This window comes from Drosophila miranda, chromosome XR (genome assembly GCF_003369915.1).
Source record: "Drosophila miranda strain MSH22 chromosome XR, D.miranda_PacBio2.1, whole genome shotgun sequence".
NCBI classification, from domain to species: Eukaryota; Metazoa; Arthropoda; class Insecta; order Diptera; family Drosophilidae; genus Drosophila; species Drosophila miranda.
In genome coordinates this window covers 37771459-37796053 of record NC_046674.1, presented here as the reverse complement: position 1 = coordinate 37796053, position 24595 = coordinate 37771459, and the positions used below count along the sequence as shown (strand labels likewise).

General features: G+C 41.4%; 1 protein-coding gene across 21 annotated transcripts in view; it reads right to left on the bottom strand.

The window, feature by feature from the left end:
* Window positions 1-24595, bottom strand: part of LOC108160402 (disintegrin and metalloproteinase domain-containing protein 11) — a 551474-nt gene that overhangs the window by 27466 nt on the left and 499413 nt on the right. Inside the window, exon 22 of one of the 21 annotated variants that reach the window (XR_004471659.1) lies at window positions 13060-13280. The exons of the other annotated variants lie outside the window; for them this stretch is intronic. The gene's annotated coding sequence lies outside the window, so the exon portion shown is untranslated. The remainder of the gene's footprint in view (window positions 1-13059; window positions 13281-24595) is intronic. 21 annotated transcript variants of the gene reach the window in all.

Genomic DNA, 24595 nt, shown 5'->3' with positions numbered 1-24595 from the left:
GGGAAGTACGAATTTTGTCGACTCCCCTTCGGTTTAAAAAATGCCGGAGGTATTTTCCAGCGCACGATCGATGATGTTCTACGGGAACAAATCGGTAAGTCGTGCTACGTGTACGTTGACGATGTCATCGTCTTCTCCGAAAACGAGGCGGATCATGTCAAACACGTTGGTTGGGTATTAAAAAACCTTCATAGTGCAAACATGAGGGTGGCCCGCGAAAAGTCACAATTTTTTAAATAGAGCGTCGAGTATCTCGGCTTTATCGTAAGAAACGGACCCTGAAAAGGTGAAAGCCATTCAGCACTACGTTGAGCCTAAAACGGTATTTAGCGTCAGATCATTAATGGGTTTAGCCAGCTATTACCGTTGTTTTATAAAGAATTTCGCAGCAATCGCGAAACCAATCTCCGACATTCTGGAAGGAGAAAACGGATCCGTCAGCAAGTACAGGTCAAAAAAGATCCAGGTACAGTTTAATGAGGCCCAACGCAACGCGTTTGAAAAGTTAAAAAACATTCTAGCCTCGGAGGACGTTACCCTCATGTACCCTGACTACCAAAAGCCATTCGATCTGACCACAGACGCCTCGGCTTATGGCGTCGTTCTGTCCCAGAACGGCCGCCCAATAACAATGATATATCAATCGTTGAAAGATAAAGAAGCAAATTACGCTACTAACGAGCGAGAACTGCTAGCTATCGTCTGGGCCTTAGCCAAACTGCGGCATTTCCTCTACGGTGCGAAAAATATTAACATATTTACCGACCATCAGCCGCTCACGATCTCAGTATCCGAGAGCAACCCAAATGCCAAAATCAAACGCTGGAAAGCCCGAATAGACGAAACAGGGGCCAAGCTCTTTTACAAACCAGGCAAAGAAAATCACGTAGCCGATGCTCTATCGCGCCAAAAAGTTAACGCCCTACAAAACAACCAGAGCCGGAGTCCGATGCGGTTGTCCCTGACTTACACAATCGACACGACTGGCACTGCAAGAATCTCGTGGCTGACGTATTCAACGATAGTAGCAGAAGAGAATAATCACCAAAGAGCATAACAGAGCCCACAGGGCAGCGCAGGAAAATGTCAAACCAATAATGACAGAATATTATTTCTCTAAAATGTCTAAATTAGCCAACGAGGTGGTCCTAAATTGTAAAGTTTGCGCAAGGGCAAAGTACGATAGGCACCCAAAAAACCAAGAGCTCGGCCAAACGCCGATTCCCTCACAGGCCGGAGAAATGTTACACCTTGACATCTTCTTCACAGACAAAAAATTCTTCCTCACATTGCACCCAGGACAATAGAGGACCTACGACCCCCTCTACTGATACTGATGAACGTCTTTCCTAAGGCAAAGCAAGTCTATTGCGATAATGAGCCTTCCCTTAAGTCCGAGACCATAAGGTCTCTTCTTTTGAACAATTATGACGTAAACATCGTAAACGCACCACCACTCCACAGCGTATCAAACGGCCAGGTGGAACGGTTCCACAGCACCCTGTTAGAAATAGCCAGGTGCCTCAAACTTCAAAGAGGAATCGTAGACACGGTCAACCTTATCTTGCAAGATACTGTCGAATATAACAGATCCATTCATTCGGTAACTGAGCAAACGCCCATGGATGTCGTAACCACCGCTTCGCCGGAATGCATCCAGGGCATTATAAAAAAGATAGAAGAAGCACAGATTGAGCTGAATGCTAGACTAAATAAAAAACCGACAAAACAGGGTCTTCGAAGTAGGCGAAGGAGTCCTAGTAAAAACCAACCGCAGGCTAGGAAACAAACTTTCGCCCCTCTGCGATGAAAGAACGGTTGAAGCGGATTTGGGGACAACGGTCCTCATCAAGGGGAGGGTGGTCCACAAGGACAACCTCCGTCGGTAATTTATAGTTTTAATCCCTTTTTCCATTTCCATTTTAGGCTTATAATACTGACACTTTCACTATTGACCACTACGACTGCACGGGTATCGGACTACACGCACGCGAACTACATCCCTATCATGGACGGCGACATACTGCTTTGGGACCAGTACGGATACGACACTCGACTAACCTCACCGACTACAGATCCATGACCAACGAGACAATGAAGTTGACAGACTTGCTTCCACAATCCCACATGAGGAAGTTGTTGGAGATAAACACAGGACACGTACAAGACATGCTAACTGCACTCACCACAGAAGGTTAAGAAGCCTTAACTTCCTGGAGACAGCTCTTAAGGCTGTCGCAGCTAGTCACTGCAAACAATAGACAAATCAACATTAACACCAGGACGCAAGAAAAAATTAACCAACTCACGGACACAGTCAATAAAATTCTGAAGACCGCAAAAGACCAACAGGTGGACACGGGTCACCTATTCGAGACCCTCACTACGCGCAATAGAATGCTAATAACCGAATTGGGGGCTCTCATGCTCACCTTAACTGTTGAAAACGTTAACGTAATTAATCCAGAGATTATAGACGACACTGATATCGAATCAATTCTCACTGATCAAGTTACAGGGACCTCTATTACAGACTTAATGAAAGTGTCTAATATTAAGATAGATCTTAAAGAAAACATAAATTTTGTAATCCAATTCCCCATTGTGAGCAAGCTATGCAGGAAAATCACCATCTACCCAGTCGCGCACAACGGGCTGGTACTCCAGCTACAAGACAACCTGGTAGCCGAGTGCAACGGGAAGGTCATGGCCGCGACAAATTGCAACCAAACAGCGACAGCTACATTCTGCAAGGAGTCAGAGAACGTTACCTGTGCGCAAGGTCTCCATTCAGGGGATCTCGCTCACTGTCAGACGCAACCAAGCCACCTCGACCCTGTCACTGTGGTTGCCGACGGCATCATCATCATAAACGATCGTAGCGCCACCATCAGCTACGACGACTGCGCTGCAATAAGGGTCCATGGAACAAACCTCCTCACGTTCCATTCATATGCAACCGTCGACAACGCTCGATTCCTAAACCGAAACAGCATTCGGAATCGAACCCCCGCCGTAGCCGCGTCCTCCCGTCTAAATATCAGTAGGAACGACATGACACTCAGCCTACCGTACATCCACCGGCTGAGCGAAAGGCTCCACCGCGTTGTTTTGTCGTAAATTAATAATTTACATCTGCTGAAGATTTCTCAGAGCAATTGCTGACTATCGGAAATGTTCGAGTACCTGTCGACGAATCGAGCGGATAAATTTAATTTCCTCAGAATTTCTTTAACTTTTAACTTTGTCACAACAAAAGACGAATTCATCAACAAAAAAAAAACTACAAAATAACTACAACTAAAAAAATAATGAATGGTTGAGTGAGCGAGCAAACTTTAGCGGCTAAGAATAAAGGTGTAGATGACCTTAACTACATAATTCAGATCGAGATCATTCGAACAATGCATTCATTCAAATTCATTGACTGTGAATGAAGATGAAGCAACCAACTATTCAACTGAATTTGTAAACTCCTTGGATGTCTTAGGCTTACCACCGCACAATTGGCGCCTAAAGGTTGGCGGTACGCGATTGGTGGTAAGAAAATTTATGAACGACGATACTCAAAGGAGAAGTGGAAGGTAAGGAAGTTCTCATTCCCAGGATTTAGATGATCCTAATAGATATGCCGCATGAGTTTAAAAGATTTCAATTGCCGCTACGTCTTGCATTCGCCATGACTATTAACAAATCACAAGTCCAATCCTTGAAAGTATGTGGTCTGAATCTGAAAAATCAATGTTTTGCTACGCGCATGTTGCAGGCACAGTCTGTGCTGTTGCGAGCACAGTCTGATCTGTTGCGAGCTGATTTGTGCTGTTATGCGCAAACATTTATTTCTTGCCAAAATGCAGATAACCAAACCAGGCTGCGTCAGCTGTCCGTACGAAAATAAAAAGTGTTGTTGCCTGACCAATTATTTCCAGGGCAAATTTGAGGTTGGGTTAAGGACATTTTTGATAAAGAAGGCACAAGTTAATTGCCCTGGTAATGGCGTCAAATTAATGTTAATGCATCAATAAGTCACATTATTTTGTATACCCGATACTCAAAATGAGTATTGGGGTATATTAGATTTGTGGTGAAAATGGATGTGTGTAACGTCCAGAAGGAATCGTTTCCGACCCCATAAAGTATATATACTATTCTTGATCAGCATCAATAGCCGAGTCGATTGAGCCATGTCTGTCTGTCCGTCCGTCCGTCTGTCCGTCGCCTTCAGCGCCTAGTGCTCAAAGACTATAAGAGCTAGAGCAACGATATTTTGGATCCAGACTTCTGTGATATGTCACTGCTACAAGAATATTTCAAAACTTTGCCCCGCCCCCTTCCGCCCCCACAAAAGGCGGAAGTCTGTGACATCCACAATTTCGACGATACGAGAACACTAAAAACGCAGAATCGTGTATAGTCTCTGAGATTTGTGAATATCCCCAGATTTTCGTCCTTTGCGGGGGCGGAAGGGGTTGTGGCGAAATTTTGAAACAAACTCGTCTCGGTGCGATATATTAGGAGTGTGGATACCAAATTTGGTTGCTCTAGCTTTTGTAGTCTCTGAGATCTAGGCGCTAATGTTTTACTCTAAGCAAAGCCGCCTATGCTACGTGTGTGTTAGAGAGAGACAGGGCGAGAAAAAATGAAATTGTTTTCTTGATGCTGGCTATAATAATAATACGATCCAATTCAGATTCTGCAGTCTAAAAGATATGGTCATTCTCTACGATTCTGCGTTTTTGGTTTTCTCGTATCTTTAAAATTGTGGATGGCACAGATTTTCGTCCTTTGTGGGGGCGGAAGTGGGCGGGGCGAAGTTTTGAAATATTTTTGTAGCAGTGACATATCACAGAAGTCTGGATCCAAGACATCGTTGCTCTAGCTCTTATAGTTTTTGAGCACTAGGCGCTAATAGGGACGGACAGACGGACCGACGGACGGACGGACGGACGGACGGACAGACGGATAGACAGACATGGCTCAATCGACTCGGCTATTGATGCTGATCAAGAATATATATACTTTATGAGGTCGGAAACGATTCCTTCTGGACGTTACACACATCCACTTTTACCACAAATCTAATATACCCCAATACTCATTTTGAGTATCGGGTATAAAAAAACCAATAACAAACACATCTAGTGAACAGTTACAAATCGAAGTGCAGCGGGCAGCAGCCCTAGCTCGAGCGCAATGTCGAGACCACCAGCCGCAAAATTGCTCACACAGTGAGACAAGCCAGTTTTCTTAGAACCAAAATACATTTCAATAAAAAGATCAGATAACAAATCCTTTGAAAATACCTCCCCTTTCATAATAGAAAAAGTCATACAGCCAGAATCGCTCCAGAGATCCTCTGGAAAGTGACTGACGACCACCACGGTTCTGACCACTTCCCCAGCTTACTCTCGCTATTCAACAACCCCTCTCCCCCAAACATCACCTCTAAACCGTCTTTCAAACTCAACGCAGAAAATGTATAGCCCAATTCAACTCCTCAACCCAAACATATGAAGACGAGAATAGAGAAGCCGCCCTAATTAAAAAAATACTTATCCACGCTCACCTATCTATCCCACAAAACACCACCTTGTCCCTCACCCGCACTGTTCCCTGGTGAAACAAAGAACTATCATGCCTCAAAAAAGACAAAGTCGCAAAATAGAACATTCTCAAAAAAGACATAAACAACCAAAACATCATAAAATGCAAAAAAAAGCTAGTTTCAAAAGAGCAATTAGAGAAGCCAAACGCAAATCACTCCACGAATTTACATCACAAATTCACCCAAACTCAAATCCATCCACAACATGGACCAACATCTCTGCGGTCTCTGCCTCCCGAAAAATAGCCATGCCACTCACAACCTACCAATCAGAAATAGCCAACTCCTCCAGATATAGCTGGAATCCTCACATCAACAAACTCAAAATTGACCTTGCTAAGCCACTAGGCATCATCAAACTTCTCTCTACACTTAAATATAACAGCCACACCACATCATTAATCCTAATAATAAAGTCCATAATAATTTCAAAATGGATTTTTGCCTTCCCTTATATGGATTTGCTCCCAAATTTGGCTTAAAAACAAACCTAAATGCAGCATTAAGAGCCGCCCTTGGAGTATTTTTTATCACCCCCCATAAATTATATGCTATCTGAAAATAACATCTTTACCATCGAAAGCAAGCGAGAATACCTAACCGGGAAAATCTTCAAAAACCTTATCCACGGAAAATCTACCCCACTAAAAACCCTTACCAAGAGCCATACAAGAAAACACCGAATTCCCAGCACTGTCGACAGAGCCATACTAATCTCCCAGAAACACCTTATCCCTTTTCCCATTTCAGAACCCCCACTGTTCCATAAATTTAACATCCTAACCATCCACAAATCAACCAACATCAATCTCGCCAAACACAACAAAAACACTGCTCCCCTAAAAACTGGATTGCTACCAGCATACTCATCGGGACTCTCCAGCGAAATAATTACAATACACGAAGCCATCTTACTTAGCCGAAATAAACGTGGAAAACATGCTATCTGCACCGACTCCTTCTCCTCTATCACCGCAAACACCTCAAAACCCCAAAATTATCCTCAAATTCCTAGAAACCGCAAAGATTTTTCACAATCCATAACCTATCTTATAAATACTCATCCCAACATCTTTGTACATATGTATAAAATCTGAAACGAAACACTTAAGTCCTCAGTAGCTATAGCTCCAACTATTTAGTTTTAACTAGATATTAGCATTATTTAATAATAATAATAATAATAATCTTTGGGTAAAATGCAAATTTCCGTGTCATGATTTTCTACGATTTTTACAACGGATGTTCAAGACAAGAATGCTTCAATCAACTAAGTTAAACTTTTGGTTGTATTGCATTGGTTGCACCATGCATTGCCTCTTCGGAAAATTGGTAAAACGATGCAGAGCGATGTAAAACGATGCTCGTGAGGCGTCCAAAAACGGGTGTTGTGCCAGAAATATATGCATGTATGCTGTGCGTGAATTACTATTGCATTATCGTAAGGTATAAGGTCTAAGGTACCCTGCAGTACCAGCAGTGAGCGATGACGAATGTCATCTACAATGTCATCTAGGCGTTGACGCCAGCCAAATCGAACCCTTTGTTTTCTCTTTTGTTTCGCGTCGTGTGTTGTGCGCGTGGTAAATAAAGAAAATCTTAATTGTATAAAAAGTGAAATTTTAAATTAAATTAAAAAACTGTGTTCAAATTATATTAATGTTTCGCTGCATTCACATTATACATACATAAGTCTTTATTCTTCTCTTATGCTCGGGAGATGGCAGCAAACCATATACTGTAAAGTCTCGAGATCGATATGGCCTCATCGATCGAAAAAGCGCTCGGCGGAGCTATATAGACTCAGTAGAGCAAAATACTCTGCAGTTATCCGAGCAATCACGGGACATTGGCAGATAGGCTCTCACTCCTCTAGGCTATCAATCCCTCTCAATGTTTTCTTCAGGAGTTGTCGCGATGAGGAAGAGGAGGAATCGGTCTCCCACTTCTTCTGTCATTGCCCGGCCCTTGGAAATCGCCGTCTTCGGTTTCTCGGGGCCCCTTTCCTCACAGACATTTCGGACCTTTCCGAAATCAAGCCTGGGACCATGTCTAAATTCATCCAAGCCTCCGGATGGGACTACCCTTGATTTTCAACAGTTTGCTCTCCACGGTTTTTAGGCGTTGAGAAGTGGCACACGCCCATGCGGCATCACAACGGGCAATAGACTCCTTTGCGGGCACAAAAGCACCAGGACTTGACGGGGTATTCCCAGCCATGATGCAGGTGACCAAAGAGGCGATTACCCCATGGCTCTCCGCAATATTCACAGCTTGTATAAGTTATGGCTATATCTCCTTTATATAAAAAACACTAGAAAAGCTGCTGGACTTACACATCAGGAATGAGGTAGGGGGACTGATGTCAACCAACCAGCATGCCTATACTAAAGGGAAATCGGTGGAGACCGCAATACACTCGGTAGTAGCTACCATTGAGAAAGCCCTTTACAATAAAAAGTATGCACTGGGAGTATTCGTGGACATCTCCGGAGCATTCAAGAACGTGGCTACGGAAGCAATAACAAATTGCCTGGTAGCGACTAATACACACCCAGCAATCAACCTGTGGATAAGGAACCTCCTAAGTTGCAGACGGGTGCAATCAGAGTGGGGCACCGCTTCCATGGTGATAGAGGTGGAGTCCTGTCGCCCCTCCTGTGGAATCTGGTGGTCGACGACCTCATCAAGAGATACGAAAAGAAGGCCCCAATAATAACAGCTTATGCGGACGACATAAGCATACTTATTACGGGTGTTTGCCCATCGACCCTCAGCTCACTAATGGAACGTACACTCAGGGAGATACGCGAGTGGGCGGAAGAAGTAGGACTCAGTATCAACGCGGACAAGACGGACCTCATCCTCTTTACCAAGAGGTACAAGGTACCGATATGGACCCCCCGAAAATCAATCAAACTAGGCTAACCCCAAAAACACAAGTCAAATACCTGGGCACTGTACTGGATAGTAAACTGGCATGGAAACCTAATGTATTGGAGAGGGTGAAGAAGGCCACCATTGCGCTTTATGCATCCAAGAAGATGCTCAGCAGCACATGGGGCCTGTCTCCAGCTCTGATGCATTGGATTTACATCTCGGTGGTGCGACCAACTCTGCTGTATGGAGTCTTAGTGTGGTGGCAAGCTACTGGAAAGAAAACGTATCATAAGCTTATGGAAAGGACTCAGCGACAGGCTCTGCTCTGTATTATAGGGGCGCTGAGGTCAACCCCAACAAAAGCACTCGAAACCCTACTTGGAATCGAACCCCTAGACATCCACGCCCGTCTGACTGCAGGAAAGGCAGCACAACGCCTCATCGCTTCAGGAAATATGTCGCCACAAGAATACGGGCATAGTTCAATTGGAAGGGAAATGACCAGATCAACTGATTACATGACCCCCCAAACATGCCTCGACGTAAAAACAACCGCATCTTTGGGACCTGAAGACTGGAAATCGGAAGAGACCAAACTGAGCACCTCAATATATATACGGACTCCTAGATGGACGGAGGAGTAGGAGCGGGCCTATACTGTACAGACCCTGAGATAAGGCTGTCATATAAGCTACCGAACCATTGCAGCATATTCCAGGCAGAGGTTTTTTGCCATCAGGAAAGCAGCAGAGGTCGCTCTTCTCACTGAAAGAGCACACGATGCGGTCAACCCATTTGTCGACAGCCAAGCGGCGATAAGATCCATGCAGTCGTCCGCAGTCAGTTCCAGAAATGTCTTGGCGAGCAGGGAGGCACTAGATACCCTAAGCACGACAAAGTCAGTGCGGATCTACTTGATTCCCAGCCACCAGGGCATCGAAGGAAACGAGACGGCGGACGTACTAGCTAAGGAAGGCGTCGGGCTGGCGAATACGAGAACCGAGAACGTGCCTGTCTCCCTTAGAACGCTGCAAAGCGATCTAGAAAAGCAGGCCGGATCACAAACCGAAAGTAGGTGGAGGAGTACTACCGCCTGCTGAACCTCGAAAATCATGTGCAAGGACCGCAATGATAAACTCAGCCACTACCTGCTGCACCTACCACGGAAGTACTGCAGATTACTAGTGGGAATACTAACGGGCCATTGCCTGGCTGCGGCGCATGCAACAAAGCTAGGCATCACAAACAGAGATAGTTGTAGGAAATGTGACGAGCCTGGGGCAACCGAAACCCTGGAACATCTCATCTGCAACTGTCCTGCTCTCTTAAGGGCAAGGAGGAAGTACCTGGGCGCGCCAGTGCTGGCATCACTGGAAGATGCCTCCAAGAGGACGCCAGCAGCTACTGGCCTATGCGAAAAATACCTCGATCCTCGAGGACTTCAAAATCCCCTAAACACTGCCGCGACGGTTCATACGGTTCAATTGAATTAAGGCGTCATCTGCCCTAGACATTTCCTCACATCAAATGGGAACTTTTTATTTTCAGCTATCAAAAAAAAAAAAAAATAAATTGTCGACTTTTTGCAACGCCGAAAGAGATTGATGAGTCGTTTTTTAGAGATAATTCTTTCTGAGTGGCAAAGTCCTGCAAAAATAGGTAAAAACTTTTCAAAATGGCTATTCATCTTCTTGGAGAATATTTTGTAAGCAATATAACCATTTTCAACTACCAGTTTGAGTTTTATTGTTAGGCCAGAAATACATATGTATAGCAGCCTACGTATTGTAACGAATGGAGATTAAATAGACTGCCGGATTATATTGGAAATAGTCAATCTTCTCTGGGAGCTGTTTGGAACAACACATAAATCCATTCAGAAATAAAGTCTCCCTGTTTAAGTATAAACTAACACTCTTTTTCCGTTCCTCAATCCGGAATACGAACTGTAGAAGCGTAGCAGTATATAGTACTAAAGAAACATTTGTATAAAGTAAACTATAAATTTGAGAACTGTACAGCGCACTGCTACAGCGTCTACTTATCTTTGCTTAGAGCTCAATATTTGCCAAGAAATCATTACAATTCAGCGCTTGGTAGGTCTTGTTAAAGTGCAAATACCTTAATGATTGATAAGTAATAAAAAAAAAATAAACAAAATAAAATATGTGCTGATTGGGGCAATGAAATTAAACTGGGCTAACAATGCTAACTATTGCGGGACTTAAAAATTAGGTCTTTGCTTATTTGTATGGGCGAAAAAAAATGTGTCGGAATCAAAAGTCTCAGGATCTAAAAATGTTCCTTTTGTAAAAAAAAAAAAAATATATATATAAAGTTTTAGCCCAAATTGACAACGTTTAGAGGTGGCCAATGGTTCCTATGGCAGCTTTACTATATATTGCTTTGATCGGATTGAATTTTTTTTATGATTTAGAATATTAAAATATAATCCATCCCCCAAAATTCCAGTTCGATTTGTTAATATTTAAGCCAGCAATAAATAACATTAAACTTTTCAAAGTATCGAGTTTGACAACCTCGTCTACCCAAAATGCTTTCAGAATGGAGAATAAAATGTGGAATATGATGAAATCAAAGAAAACTGTTTTGATACAACTGCGTCCAATTTTGGACAACTTAACGGCGCTACATTCGGCTACATTGGGAAATTATTAGACAAATGCGCGTACTGATTACGTTAAATTTTTAACTACCTGGACCAATGCACCATCCACGCTGGATGTATAAGGCGATTGATACCTTAAAAATATATTTTTGCGATCGTAGTTTATATTGACAAATCGAGGAGGAAAATATTTGCGCGATGTACATATCTATTTTCATAGTGCGTTTTCATATAAATGATTGGTTTCGGTCAAAATTAGCTATCGAAGCTGCAAATCTGGACTTTCAATTTATATGCAAAATGTATAACTATAAAGAATTTGATCCGAAAATTGCAAACTTCGTTTAAAAAAAGACTTGCGGCCATTTGTGGTATATATCAGATGAAAATATAGCATTTGCATTGGTTGACGATAATGTTACTTTCATGGAGAAACGAGAAATGGCGAAGCAACTCTTGGCACTTCGGGTTGACCATGATGTTGTCGAAACTTATGCATAACTAAAAATTTTTAAAGAAAATGATTTTCGAACGTTTATTACAAAGAGACTATCTGAATTTGTGACACCTAATTCTGCTAAATTATTTGATGGGTTTAATATTTCCAAACGTGGAATAATAATATAATATATATTAAACATTTAAAAGTGTTAACGATACAACCAAACGTAAGGTTCAACGTATGCAAGACTATAACCAAATACTAACCAGAAAAAAGATGTTTCAGAAGTTGCTAAACGTCGTAAAAGGATATGCTAGTCAATATTCCCAGAATAATAAAAATGCCTTAATATAATAACAAAGCTGACGGTTAACTATATAATGTTGGCTTAAATGTTAACCAATCAAGCTGAAATTTTCGGGGATGGATTATATTTTAATATTCTAGATCCAAAAAAAAAATCAATCCGATCAGAGCTATATATAGAATAGCTGCCATAGGAACCATTGGCTAAATATCGTATTTTTGAACATTGACATCTAGTCGGCAATCTCTAAACGTTGTCGAATCGGGCTGAAACTTGATATTTTATTGTTCTATAACAAAGGAACACTATTAGACCCTGAGACCTTTGGAAATTAATTTTTTTTAAATAAGCGCAGCCGTATTAAACATACATTAACATCTGGGCATGTTTGATACTAAGCTACATATGTATACGTATATGTATTTATGTATGAGTAGTTCCTGTCAAGAAATTTATCTTTAGGGACCAAAGCTAGCAGCTCGATTTTTACTATGATAGTTGTATGGTAAAGCAATTTGGATTACATTTTTTTTACTACCTAATGATACAGGATATTTGAACTCTTATACCATACCATAACTAAAAGTATTTTCTCACAGAGACTTATTTCTTCGACCATATGTACATATGTAATTTATACACTTAGCGTTACTAATTTTACTTTTCAAATGTTTGGGTGAAATAAAATAATTAAATTTCATTCTAGATATAAATATCAATATATATCGATATCTACATAATTTTAATTAGTATAGCGCTGTGATGAATTTGCTTAAAGCTTTGTGCTGTGAGTTACTGTAAATATGTACATATGTATGTTATTCTGGTATACTTGTCTAAAAATATCTCAAGTTCTCTTAAATTGTTAGAATTAATAAAAAAAAAAGTACGACTTAGTTCTTTTTATGACGGATTACTAGTTTTACATACGAAGAATACAAATACTGAAAAGTACTACCTACAAACATATAATTTTATGTGAATGTATATATGTACAGTAAATCAAGGGAACAGAAATAACTCCGATATAAATTAGAGTTGTGAAAAAAGGTACCTAGTATTTATATAAATATCTCAATTCATAATTACACTAGTCCGCATCAGTATTTTGACGAAAACTTCTTCTGGCTGTTCAAGAGCTTAGCTTAGTATAAAACAAAAAATCTATTTTAAGCTATATGAAAGTCAAAATTTACATTAAGCATTCTCTTTCTGCTGATTAGAATGCATGGAGATAACCAATTTTTGCATGGCATTAGTATTATTGACGGAATCTTTGTGTAAATTTGTTTGCACTTTTGAGTCTGTTAATCCGAACAATTTTTGTATTTAAGTTTAATTTTAAAAAAACAATTGCACACATGGGTAAAACGACAGAGTTGAGTTTCCAGATCTTCGATGGTAGCAAAGTTTCACGCTGGAATGGCAGTAAAAAACATTGCAAGAGTTTAATGTTTCGCGTCAAACGACAGAAGTAACTTAAGGAGCGCACTGTCCGACGACGTATAAAGGAAGGCGACTTTAAGAGAAATAAAACTAAGGACGTGGCGTATATATATACGGCAAACAAGCTTGACAGACTGGACTTCACAAAGCAACATCTGCACTAGCTAAAGGAGTTCTTATATTTAAGTTTGTATAAGTTACATATGGAAATGGAAAAATAAAAAAGGGTTCTTTACAAAGCCCTTTAAAAGTCAATCTTATAAATGCACGAATTTTATTTCATCAAAATACTTATGCCGACTAGTGTCAAAAATTTATTTTCAATTCGCTTTGAAAGTGTTCCGGTAACTAATCTCTCATTTAGAGTATATATTTTATCTGTTTAAATTTATTATTACGTTATTGCTTTGCAGTTTTTTTTAAGACGAAAATGTATCCGCTGCTGAAACTTAGTATTCTTTTTCGTTTTTGTGAATGAAAAAGTTTTTGTTTATTTCAGCTGGAAACCGTATAAACAAATAAAACTTTGAGTAAAGATAGCAGCTGGAAGGTTGATATTAAACAAAATAAAAAATCGATTCAGATCGCACGGCTTATTTTTGTTCCCCAGATTTAAAATTAATCATTTTTCCTGTATTTAGTGATAGTTGTGTTTTTGTAAATATGTAAATCAGTGTGACCGACTGTTAGAAGCGTTAAAATAGTATAAAAAGGCAGTACAGGGGCAAACAAATTCGTATATGTACATACATATGTATGTAGCAAACAAAGGGAAGCGTTTTCGATCCCATAAATTTATCAGAATCAAAAGCCGAGTCAATATATCCATGTCTGTCAATCCGTCCATCAGTCGTGATGAACGCCTAGATCTCAGAGACTATAAGAGCTAGACCAACCAAATTTTGTAAGCAGACTCCTCCGCCACCACAAAGGCTTAATATCTGTGACATTCACCATTTTGAAGGTGCGGGAAAACTAAAAGCGCAGAATCGTATAGAATGACCATATCTGCCAGATGGCCGAATCTGGATTAGACCGGATTATTATAGACAGAATGTAAAGACAAATTTGCAGTGGGGCAGCTTCCCCTTCCATGGGTTTATTGCCTTCTGACATTATGCTGCTAACTTTCCTGCGAAGAGAGAGATAGCATGAGAGACAAAACGCAAAATGATCTAAATATAATCGTCTACAGACACGTCTCCCGGTCATCAGTCGAAGAACTGAGGCACTATCTGTGATAAAAAGATTATTTTAAACCCAGCCACACGCCTAAATTGGATCAGAAAAGTGTAACAATCAATCATTTCAGCCGCAGAGCTGCTCCCATCTCAACAGGAAATCCAAGCTCACGCATATATCTCCCTCGCTCTCACTGCTTGCTGTTCCCCTAAGGATGTCTGTGTTTTTGCAGTTAGTAAGTTAGCAAAGTCAAATGTTATAAAACACATTCTCTCTCTCTCTCTCTCTCTCTTTCTCTTACACGTGCTTGAGCAAGATATAAAAGCTGGTGTTAATATGATAAAAGAGAGAGATGTAGCACAATAAAAACCGTAGTGGAAAAACCGAAAATGGTAAGATAACATTCTAAAAAAATAGGTTAGATGGAATGGGGATAAGCAAAGTGCACGAATTAGCATAAGAACATAACTGGTGGTCGTGGTTCCTCTCTTTCTCTCTAACATAGCTAAATTGCGATAGTTCACGTTCTAATTTGGCTGTCCTACTATAACGGTGTTTCTGTTCGAACTCGTCCTAAACGGCTCAGCCGATGAAATTTTGTTTGGATATTTAGTAAGGGTGCATAGGATGTTAATCAAGATTTTAGTCTTTTTGTGTGAAACATATCAAAATATCCCATAGAATATGTAACCATAATCAAGTATGCTTTGATCTTTTGGAGTGCGTGCGTTACGTGTTTTGCGACTTTGAAAGGTTTACATACCGTCATCAGTAATAATAGCAATTAAGTCATTTTGTGTGTGTGTTACAGTGAACAATGTTATTTGGCCGTCGATGAATAAAGCTAGAAATATGCGAAATAGTAGAACAGAAAGAAAAGAAGAGCAAGACCAGCAAGATAACGAAAAAGTGCGTGTAAGCATGCTACAATTGAGTGAATCTCAATCACGCGAGGCACAAATTGAACGAAATCGACAAATACAATTGGAACGGAGATAAGCGCGTCGGTACGTAATTGATACTTACAGAGAAAATAGCAGACAACGCCACCAATTTAATACTCCGCTCATCCGAAAGTGCTGATTGGTGCTATAAACAAAGAATGTTTCCATTTTCATGCGGGCAAATTTAAACATAATTCCGATGGTATATGTTGCGCATCAGGAAAAGTAACACTACTATTTGAAATTGAGACACCACCAGAACCATTGAACGGCTTGCTCATCTGCACGGATCCAGATTAAAGCTGTTTCTGAATGCCATTCGCACATTCAATTCATGCTTTCAAATAGAAATTGATATGAACCGGAAATCACGAATTTTAAAATAGTGTAACGAATGGAGATTTAGTAGGCTGACTATTTTTGTCATGTCGGATTATATTGAAAATAGTCAGTCTTGACTCGAAGTTGTTTGGAACCACATATAAATCCTTTAGAAAACAAAGTCTCCCTGATAAGGTAGCAACTACTCTCTGTCTCCGTTCTCAATCCGGAATACGAACTGTAAAAACGTAACAGCTGGTGTCAGAAGTGCCAATTTTGAGAATGGTTAAATACGGAGAGCTAAAGGTTGAAAAGTCGAAGAAGAAATTGGCTGAGCGGGGCTTACCAACGAGCGGCTTGAATGGAGAAAGCAAGCCTCAATGTTGAGAATTATGAGTTCTTGGATGACCAAGACCTCAGGTCGACAGTGGAAGAGAAGCAGCCGGCAGCGGAAAATTACCAATTGATGGCAATGTTGCAACAGATGATGCCGCAGATAAAGAGTCAAGGAAACCAACAACAACAGATGATGCTGTAGATAAAGAGTCAAGGTGATCAACGGCAACCGATGATAATGGAAGTAAAGGATCAAGGTGAAGCACAATCACAGAAATTAGAAGCTATGACAAAACAGATAGAAGATAAATGGGCCAGAAATGACAAGAAACTCCAGGAACACTCAGAAGCAGGTCAGCGTCTGGATGAAGATTTCATGCGTCTTGATGAAGGAATTCGGCAAGTAGTAAAATGTCTCGAAAATTGGCTCGCGGACCGATTCCGTCAATTGGAATTGGGTGTTCCTGTCAAAAACATGACAGCCGCCAAACCGAAGTTCTCTATACCTAGTTGTCATGCCACAATTCGAAATGTCAGCGTCGAGGAATAATTGGATGGAGGTGACCACAAGCGAGAAGTTCATCGCTTGGAACTGAAGGGCAAGGTTAAACAATACGGGGAGTCGCTTCAAGAGTTCGCGACAGACAATGATGCCCCAACTGACTTTCTGGAGAGATTCAAAATGTTTTACAGACGGTATCAAGGATTTAAACACACGCCGCGCAGTGGTTCTGATGCAGAGAAAAACATACGAGGAAGCGGTCAGTCAAGCATTGACCTGGGGAACATCGCTATTGATATGCCGTCCATCCCGAAAAGTGCACACTGTACAAGCTGAAGTGAATAATGGTAGTCGACCGACAAGAACCCAATGACAATGAATATTTAATTGAAGATGCTTCATTTGCAAATAAACGGGTGAAAAGGATGGCCAAAAGGATCTTCAGCTAAGGCAATCCCCAGAAACGCTATTCCAATTGAGGCTGGAGCTGGAGAGAAATTCAGAAGCATACGAAATCCTTCTGACGAACTTCGCATTACCGAGGAAAAGCCGCGAATCGACCATCGAGCCAAAGGAACTGGAACTGCAAGCTGTCACAGCGCAGTCGGACAGAAGCAAAGATGCCCTAGAGACGGTCGAAGACGAGTTGAAGCGGCTGCAACAGCAGGTGGCAGACTCCGAGGAAGAAGGCAGCATGGGTATGTGGCATATGACCAGCAGCGGCAGATGAAGGATATGCGCCAGCAGCTGCACTCCAGTCAATAAACTTTGGCCAAGCTGAAAGAGGAATCAGAACAACGGGAAGGAGCACTGAACGAATCTAGGTGGACCAACAGCAGTTAGTAGCGGCACCCAGGAGACCATTAAGGACCTGAAGGAACGACTAAAAATCACGGAGCTACCTTAAGAAAATTTAGCTAGACATAGCTGGGCTAAGAAATGCTACCCTCCATTCCTTCTGTACCTTCGCACACACTCTAGCTGAAAGAGGATCTTTCAGAATTAGGGCTGGACTGTTTTAAGACAGTATTAGCTTGGCTAGTAGCGCACACTTTTGCCTGAGTTGAAAGATGATATGATAGCCATGTGTATGTGTGCATCTGTTTCTATTAAACTATTCTCTGAGTTTTTAAACTAATAATAATACATAATAATAATAGTAATGCAGTAGAGGACAGTTGGATTTGGACACTCATGCTAATTAACTTTAAGCCGATGGCACGTATTAAAAATCTGAAATATATATATATTGGTCTTGCAGTCGGAAACCATTAGTTTTGGCATTATTAACATGCAAACATTCAGGTCTGACGAGCTGGGGAGGTGGCTCTAAAATTGGCCTAGCTGAGGCCACCGGACGGGTTGCAGGTGACGAATAGCGAGCGACCTACCTCCATAGGTAGGTCAGCTGCGAATAGGCGGGAGAGTAGGGGGAGGCTAGGGGGAGTAAAACTAGCCCAGTCGTTAACGGAGAGCTCTGGGACTTGGCAGCCCCCTCTTCTAAGGATGGCTTATCCGGGCAACGTGGATCTCTGCCGGAAGGACCTTACCCATTCTCTGAAGCTAGTGGGAACAGAATGCAAGATTGCAAACAAACAAAAAACATACATGAATCTGGCACCCTCCAAACCCCAACAGGGAGTAATCCCAAACAGAGAAAGGCAGCAGCCCAAAGGCCTGGCTCAACCCGCAACACAGCAAACAAAACGCTAGGGTGAACCCATCTGAACCCATGAACCGGGGTCCTATCCCGGATCCGGGGTGGGTGGTAAATCGACTCCCAGGACCGAAACCTTGGCAGAGTGGCTATGCAATCCTGCGGCTGGTCTACCAGCCAGGAGGCGGGGGACGAGCTGCCATCGACTAGCGTCCAAGCCAAAACGTTCACATACGCCAAAAGGAGGAGTTCTGGCAACATAATCCGTCGGCAGAAAGCAAGCCAGATGTCCAGCCCAACGGAAAAGTAGCTTAAAAAGGTTTAGTAGGCTTCGAAGGTGCTGCCGAGCTTTGGCACAGAAACGGCGAAGAAGGGAGCACCTCAGCCAAAGAGGCAACGCTCGCAGTCTGCAAAGACATGGGTTGGTACCAGAGCTGCATCAAAATCATAGCCTGCAAAGACGAACGCTTCGTACAGCTGACAAAGCAGCGGTAGTGCAAGTCAGAGAGGTCTACCCAGGTGTGAAGCTCGTCACTGTCGACTGGAGTGAAGTGCTCAGAATATCAAGGGCGAGAGTATGGGTGGCCGCCTCCATGAAAGTGTCGGATCGCATCCTGAAAATGCTGCAGAGATGCAACCCCCACCTTCCAACATCGGACTGGAAGGTGGTCAAAGTGGAGACGTCACATGGCCCTACAAACAAGGCGGTGGTTGTCCTTAATAAGGATTCGCTGGTCCCGATTAAGGCTGCCAAAGGCGAACTCCCTTTCGGGCTCAGCTCCGTGACCATAAAGGTTTACACGTCGGCTGCAGCGGCCGGGGCGCGTCCTGTCGGTAAACCAGTCGAACAGAATGGTGCCTAGAAAATCGAAGCACCCGATACGGAGACAAGCGTGAATTCGAGGCGACAAGGTTTGTGGACTAGCGACGAAGGAGTACAAGAGATTTTGGCTCAGAATTATGGTACAAACCGCACCTACATTCTTGCAAGAAAGCGCCTAAATATATTTTTGCTCCATAATTATAGCGATAGCGACAACACGGCGGCAAGCGTAGAGCTGAAAGGGACACATCTAAGGCTGATGTCCTACATGGTCCATGAGGAAAATTGTCCTCCTAACGAAAAATTTATTTATTTGTAAACCCACTTTTATAATTAAAAATCGGCAGGAGGTTATTGACCTCACCTTAGTGTCATACAAACTGTTAGACATAGTCAAAAGATGAAAAGTGCTAGATGATAACTCCTTCTCTGACCACAGGTACATCGAGACGGTACAATCCTTCGAGAGTCAAAAACCAACCGACTATATTAACCCCAGGGAAGCCAACTTGGAAAAATAGAGTACAGCCCTGGACCAACATGGCCGGACACAAAGGACGACTTAGATCATGAACAGGTTCGCGCAAGCTGTTCAAACATGAACATATTATCGTCGAAACCATGCCACTTTCGGCCCCTTGCAGAATGTTGGAACATAAACATATTATTGTACACGTTCACTCATGTATCCAAAAAACTGATCTCTAAAGAAATCACATAAAAAAGATAAGAAATGACAGTTCGGGCGTAAACAAAGATCTGTAACCCATTAAAAGATACTACAACAAAACACAAGTGGAGAAAACACTTAACCAATGCAGTCCTAAAATATCACTGATGCAAGCATGCACTCAAATAGACACCCGCAGTAAAATGTATCCTTTGCGTAGGTCTAACAATAATTATAGAATACAAAATTGTACCTCCTACCTCATTGTCAAATCACATACTCTGATTTTAAGAAAAAATTCAGTTTTCGAATTTACAACTCAACTCGCAAATGTCTAGACTTTTCTTTTAAGGTCTTAACATTTTGGTCCTTCGAGAGTCTTCGTTGTTTCCCCCCTGTGGTAAGAGCACGGAGTTAAACCAACTCCTTTGAGACTGATCAAGTGTCTAGTTCACTGACAGCTAAAGGTAGCAAAATAAAAAATTTCCCTCCTGTAGGAAGGAACAGAGTATATAAAAAAGTTAATGAAACGGAAGTTTCAATTAATAATTTTGAAAAAGCGAGCTGGACAGGCTTTATTTTTAATAGATAACTACATAGATAAATACATAACTACATCTATTGTTAGTAAAAAGAAAATATTTTTTCGCGACGGTGGCGTTTTCGAGGCCGAAACATCGAAAAGAAAAAAAATATATATTGTAAGATATGAATATTAGTTTGTAAGATATGAATATTAGTTTAAGATTTACTCATCGATATGTACTCGACAATGTACTCGATGTGCCAACACACATTCATTCGAATACGACGATCAAGAAGGAAGAACATCTAATAAAAACGTGCTATTAAAAGTTTACATATCAGGTGTGGGGTTTGCCCAAAAAACTCTGCGATGAACTATGCAGACATAAGAGCGAAAACCAAAAGTGAACTTAGCGACATATTGCGTAGGCAAAACGTATATTTTTTTGATCGAGATGCCAACACACACCAATTACGTACAGCAGTGAAAAAAATCATGGAAGACACGCATGAGCTAGGAAATACGACGCCACGCGCAGACGAGACTATGCAGGTAGACATTTTTGCAGTCCCGGTTGAGCGCGAGATAGAGAGAGACAACAGTAGTGCACAACACGCAGTAGAGGCGGTGCCAGAAGAATATGATGAAAATGTGCAGAAGGCTCGAGAAGCATTCATGCCGCGACAAGACAACGCTTGTTCGAAATTGACCATGCGATCAGATAAATACGAAGAAGAATCGCGCCGCTTGCAGCAGCTGAAACAATTGTACGTTTCTCGCAAGCGCTTAGCTGATCTCAAATTAAGCGTATTGAAAACGGAGAAAAAGGCTATGGAGTTGGAAACGCCGAGAGATTGCATCGACTTGACACACATTGAAGCGTTGATGCGTCCATTTTCTGGAGATGACGACCAGGCTGTAACCAGTCGGATAAGTAACTTTGGGGAAATTATGAATTTCCATGGTGTATATAGAAAAATGCCGAGCCAACACGAACTTTGACTGCAACAAATTCAATTCCATGGATGTTATTGAATGGCAATAACTCAGATGAGAAAACAGATTTGACTGCAATCAGAGCCCCACTTGCAAAAGATGGGCGGTCCATTCTATAAATAGTGTAACTATCAATGAAAATTTCATGATCATTGACAGAAGAGTTAAGCCAGGTTTCGGTAAACGCGATGGCATCGAAATCAAAAGACGCACTATTAGTATGAATTTGACGCAACTTGCCCACAAACTGCGAACGTTCTGATAGTGAATAGAAAAATGGTACATCAGTTTTTTGGAGCAGCAGGTTCGGTAATTCTGGAATTCGAATTCGAATCTTTGAGAAGGAACTCATGCATAATTTTATGCTCAGGCCATATTGACGGTTCTAGAGGTTTAGATAGTAAAGAATCAGGGAGAAGAATTTTAAAGTATGATATGTTGCGCTTATGTTTAAATGTAAATTTAGTCACAACTATGTCATCAGGCGAAGCGTTAAGTTTAGAGGAAAGATGTTGTTTAACGTCATCCGTTGTAGCCTCAGGAATAAGACGAGAAACAAATATAGCTTTCCGAGGGACCACTGCTCTAAGTTGAAGTCCCGAGCGAGATAGAGATGGTGGAGCCACTCCTAAAAGAGATCTCCTCCTGGGGTCCTGGGTCCTGGGGCAGAAGAATTGGCAGCAACGGCTGGAGCAGGAATTTGCAAGACATCACCAGCAACCAACATACCCGTACTAGGAGCACTCACCACGTCAGAAGTGACGGCAGCAGAAACTGCAGGGATGGGATTGATACTGTTGGGAACTTGGATGCTCGAAGGAAGCACATTGCTCGGTGTAAAGAACACCGGAGCCACCGTTGGCAGATTTACAGATAACGGCGAGGCATGACCACACGGCGATTCGATCAAGAGTTTGAGCCCAAGAAACTGCGATTCAAGGGCAAGAAATTTTTCGTTGGGAGCCAAAAATTGTTTCCGGGCTTTCTGGATGCCCTACTTAGCAACCAGGGTGCTTGTTGCAATAGCAGATAATTGCAAAAATCAAGCAATTAGGGAAATCATAAATAATGATTTTTTATATGGACGACCTGATGACAGGTGCCGACTGGATACTGGATGCTAAAAAGCATGTAAAGGAAGTTACCCGGGAGTTTAATAAGGTTGGGTTTGACTTATGAAAGTGGATAACAAATATCTCAGAAATTATAGAAGGCGTTGGAGATGACCAAGAGAATAAAGTATTAACCATTGAGGAGAATGAATCCGTCAAATTATGAACCAATTAAGAAAAATAACAAGATAATAGTACTATCTAACTTAGCCAAGATGTATGACCCCTTAGGCTAGTTGTCTCCAGTGACACTTGTCGGAAAATTGCTTATTCAAAAACTTTAGCTAGCAGACAAAAATTGGGATGAAGAATTATTAGAACAAGATAATCGGGAATGGAATTCGTTTAAAGATAGTTTAACAGAGTTAAAGAGCATTCGGATACCAAATTGGCTAAATTCTCAACACAATAAGTCGAATAACACATGCAAATTCATGGGCTTGCCGATGCATCCGAAAATGCTTATGCTGCCATAGTGTATGCCAAGGTAGATAGTTCTACAATTATAATAGCCAGCAAAAGCAAAGTTAATCCAAAGAAGAATCGGAAAACTATTCCAAAATTTGAACTTTGTGCAGCAACTTTGTTTAATAGCAAAAAATAATATTTTTTTATTAATTATTAAAAAAATATTCGAGTATGCATAAATTAGAAAGAATCATTGCATATGTATTGAGGTTTATTCAAATCAAAACCCAAAAGAAAGAATTTCCTCCATTTTTGACGGTGAAGGAGATTAAGAGTGCCAAAGTATTAATAGTAGAACAACAACAAGCTATCTAATTCAGTTCCGAAAAAGCTAGCTTTATTAATAGCGAGGGGGAACGTTGTGAGTTGCTGCTGCCACCGCAATTCTACATTTATACCCGATACATAGTCAGTATGGCTACATTGAGCGACAATGTGTGCGAGCGTGCGGGAGAGACAGAAAACGTGTCCGAACATGTCGTCGGGCGCTGCGTAGCCACTGCAAATTAATTTGTTCCTTTTGGCTATAAAAATGATCCGATCTGATCCAGATTCAGCAATCTCATAGATACGGTCATTCTCTATGATTGTGTTTTCTCGTATCTTCAATATTGTGGATGCCACAGATTTTTGTCCTTTGTGGAGGCGGAAGGGGGTGGGGTGAAATTTTGAGATATACGTTTTATAGTGAAATCTAACAGAAGTGTGGATACCAAATTTGTTTACTCTAGCGTTAATAGTCTCTGAGATTTGTGGATACCCCAAGATTTTCGTCCTTTGCGGGGGCGGAAGGGGGTGTGGCGAAATTTTGAAACAAACTCGTCAAGGTCCGATATCTCAGGAGTGTGGATCAAAAATTTGGTTGCTCCAGCTTTTATAGTCTCTGAGATCTAGGCGCTAATTTTTTGCGCTAAGCAAAGCCGGCTATGCAACGTGTGTGTTAGAGAGAGACAGGGCGAGAAAAAATGAAATCGTTTTCTTGATTCTGGCTATAATAATGATACGATCCAATTCAGATTTTGCAGTCTAAAAGATATGGTCATTCTCTATGATTCTGCGTTTTTGGTTTTCTCGTACCTTTAAAATTGTAAATGCCACAGATTTTCGCTCTTTGTGGGGGCGGAAGTGGGCGGGGCGAATTTTTGAAATATTCCTGGAATAGTGACATTTTACAGAAGTCTACAGGTCTAAAGCATCGTTGCTCTAGCTCTTATAGTCTTTGAGCACTAGGCGCAAATAGGGACGGACAGACAGACAGGGCTCAATCGGGGGGCTATTGATGCTGATCAAGAATATATAAACTTTGTGGGGTCGGAAACGATTCCTTCTGGACGTAACACACATTCATTTTCACCACAAATCTAATATAGCCCATTACTCATTTTGAGTATCGGGTATAAAAAGGAAAATTGAAACAAAAACTAAACTTGTAAGCTTAAATCCGCTTTCAAACAAAGATGGATGTTTACGAGTTACGAGTAGATTGCAAAACTCCAACGCGGAACTAACAGTTAAACATCTAAAAACCGGGGGCAGAAATCATATTAGGGATATATTGCCGTATTCGTGGGCATGGCGACAAAGGCTATTCATTTGGAAGTATTCAGCGATCTTACTTCAGATGCATTACTAGCTTCACTTAGAAGATTTTCTCATGAAGAGGAAAATGTAAAAAAATCTTTTCCGATAATGGAACCAACTTTGTGGGAGCTTCGCGAAAATTAGGCGAGGAATAGCAAAGAGCCCTTA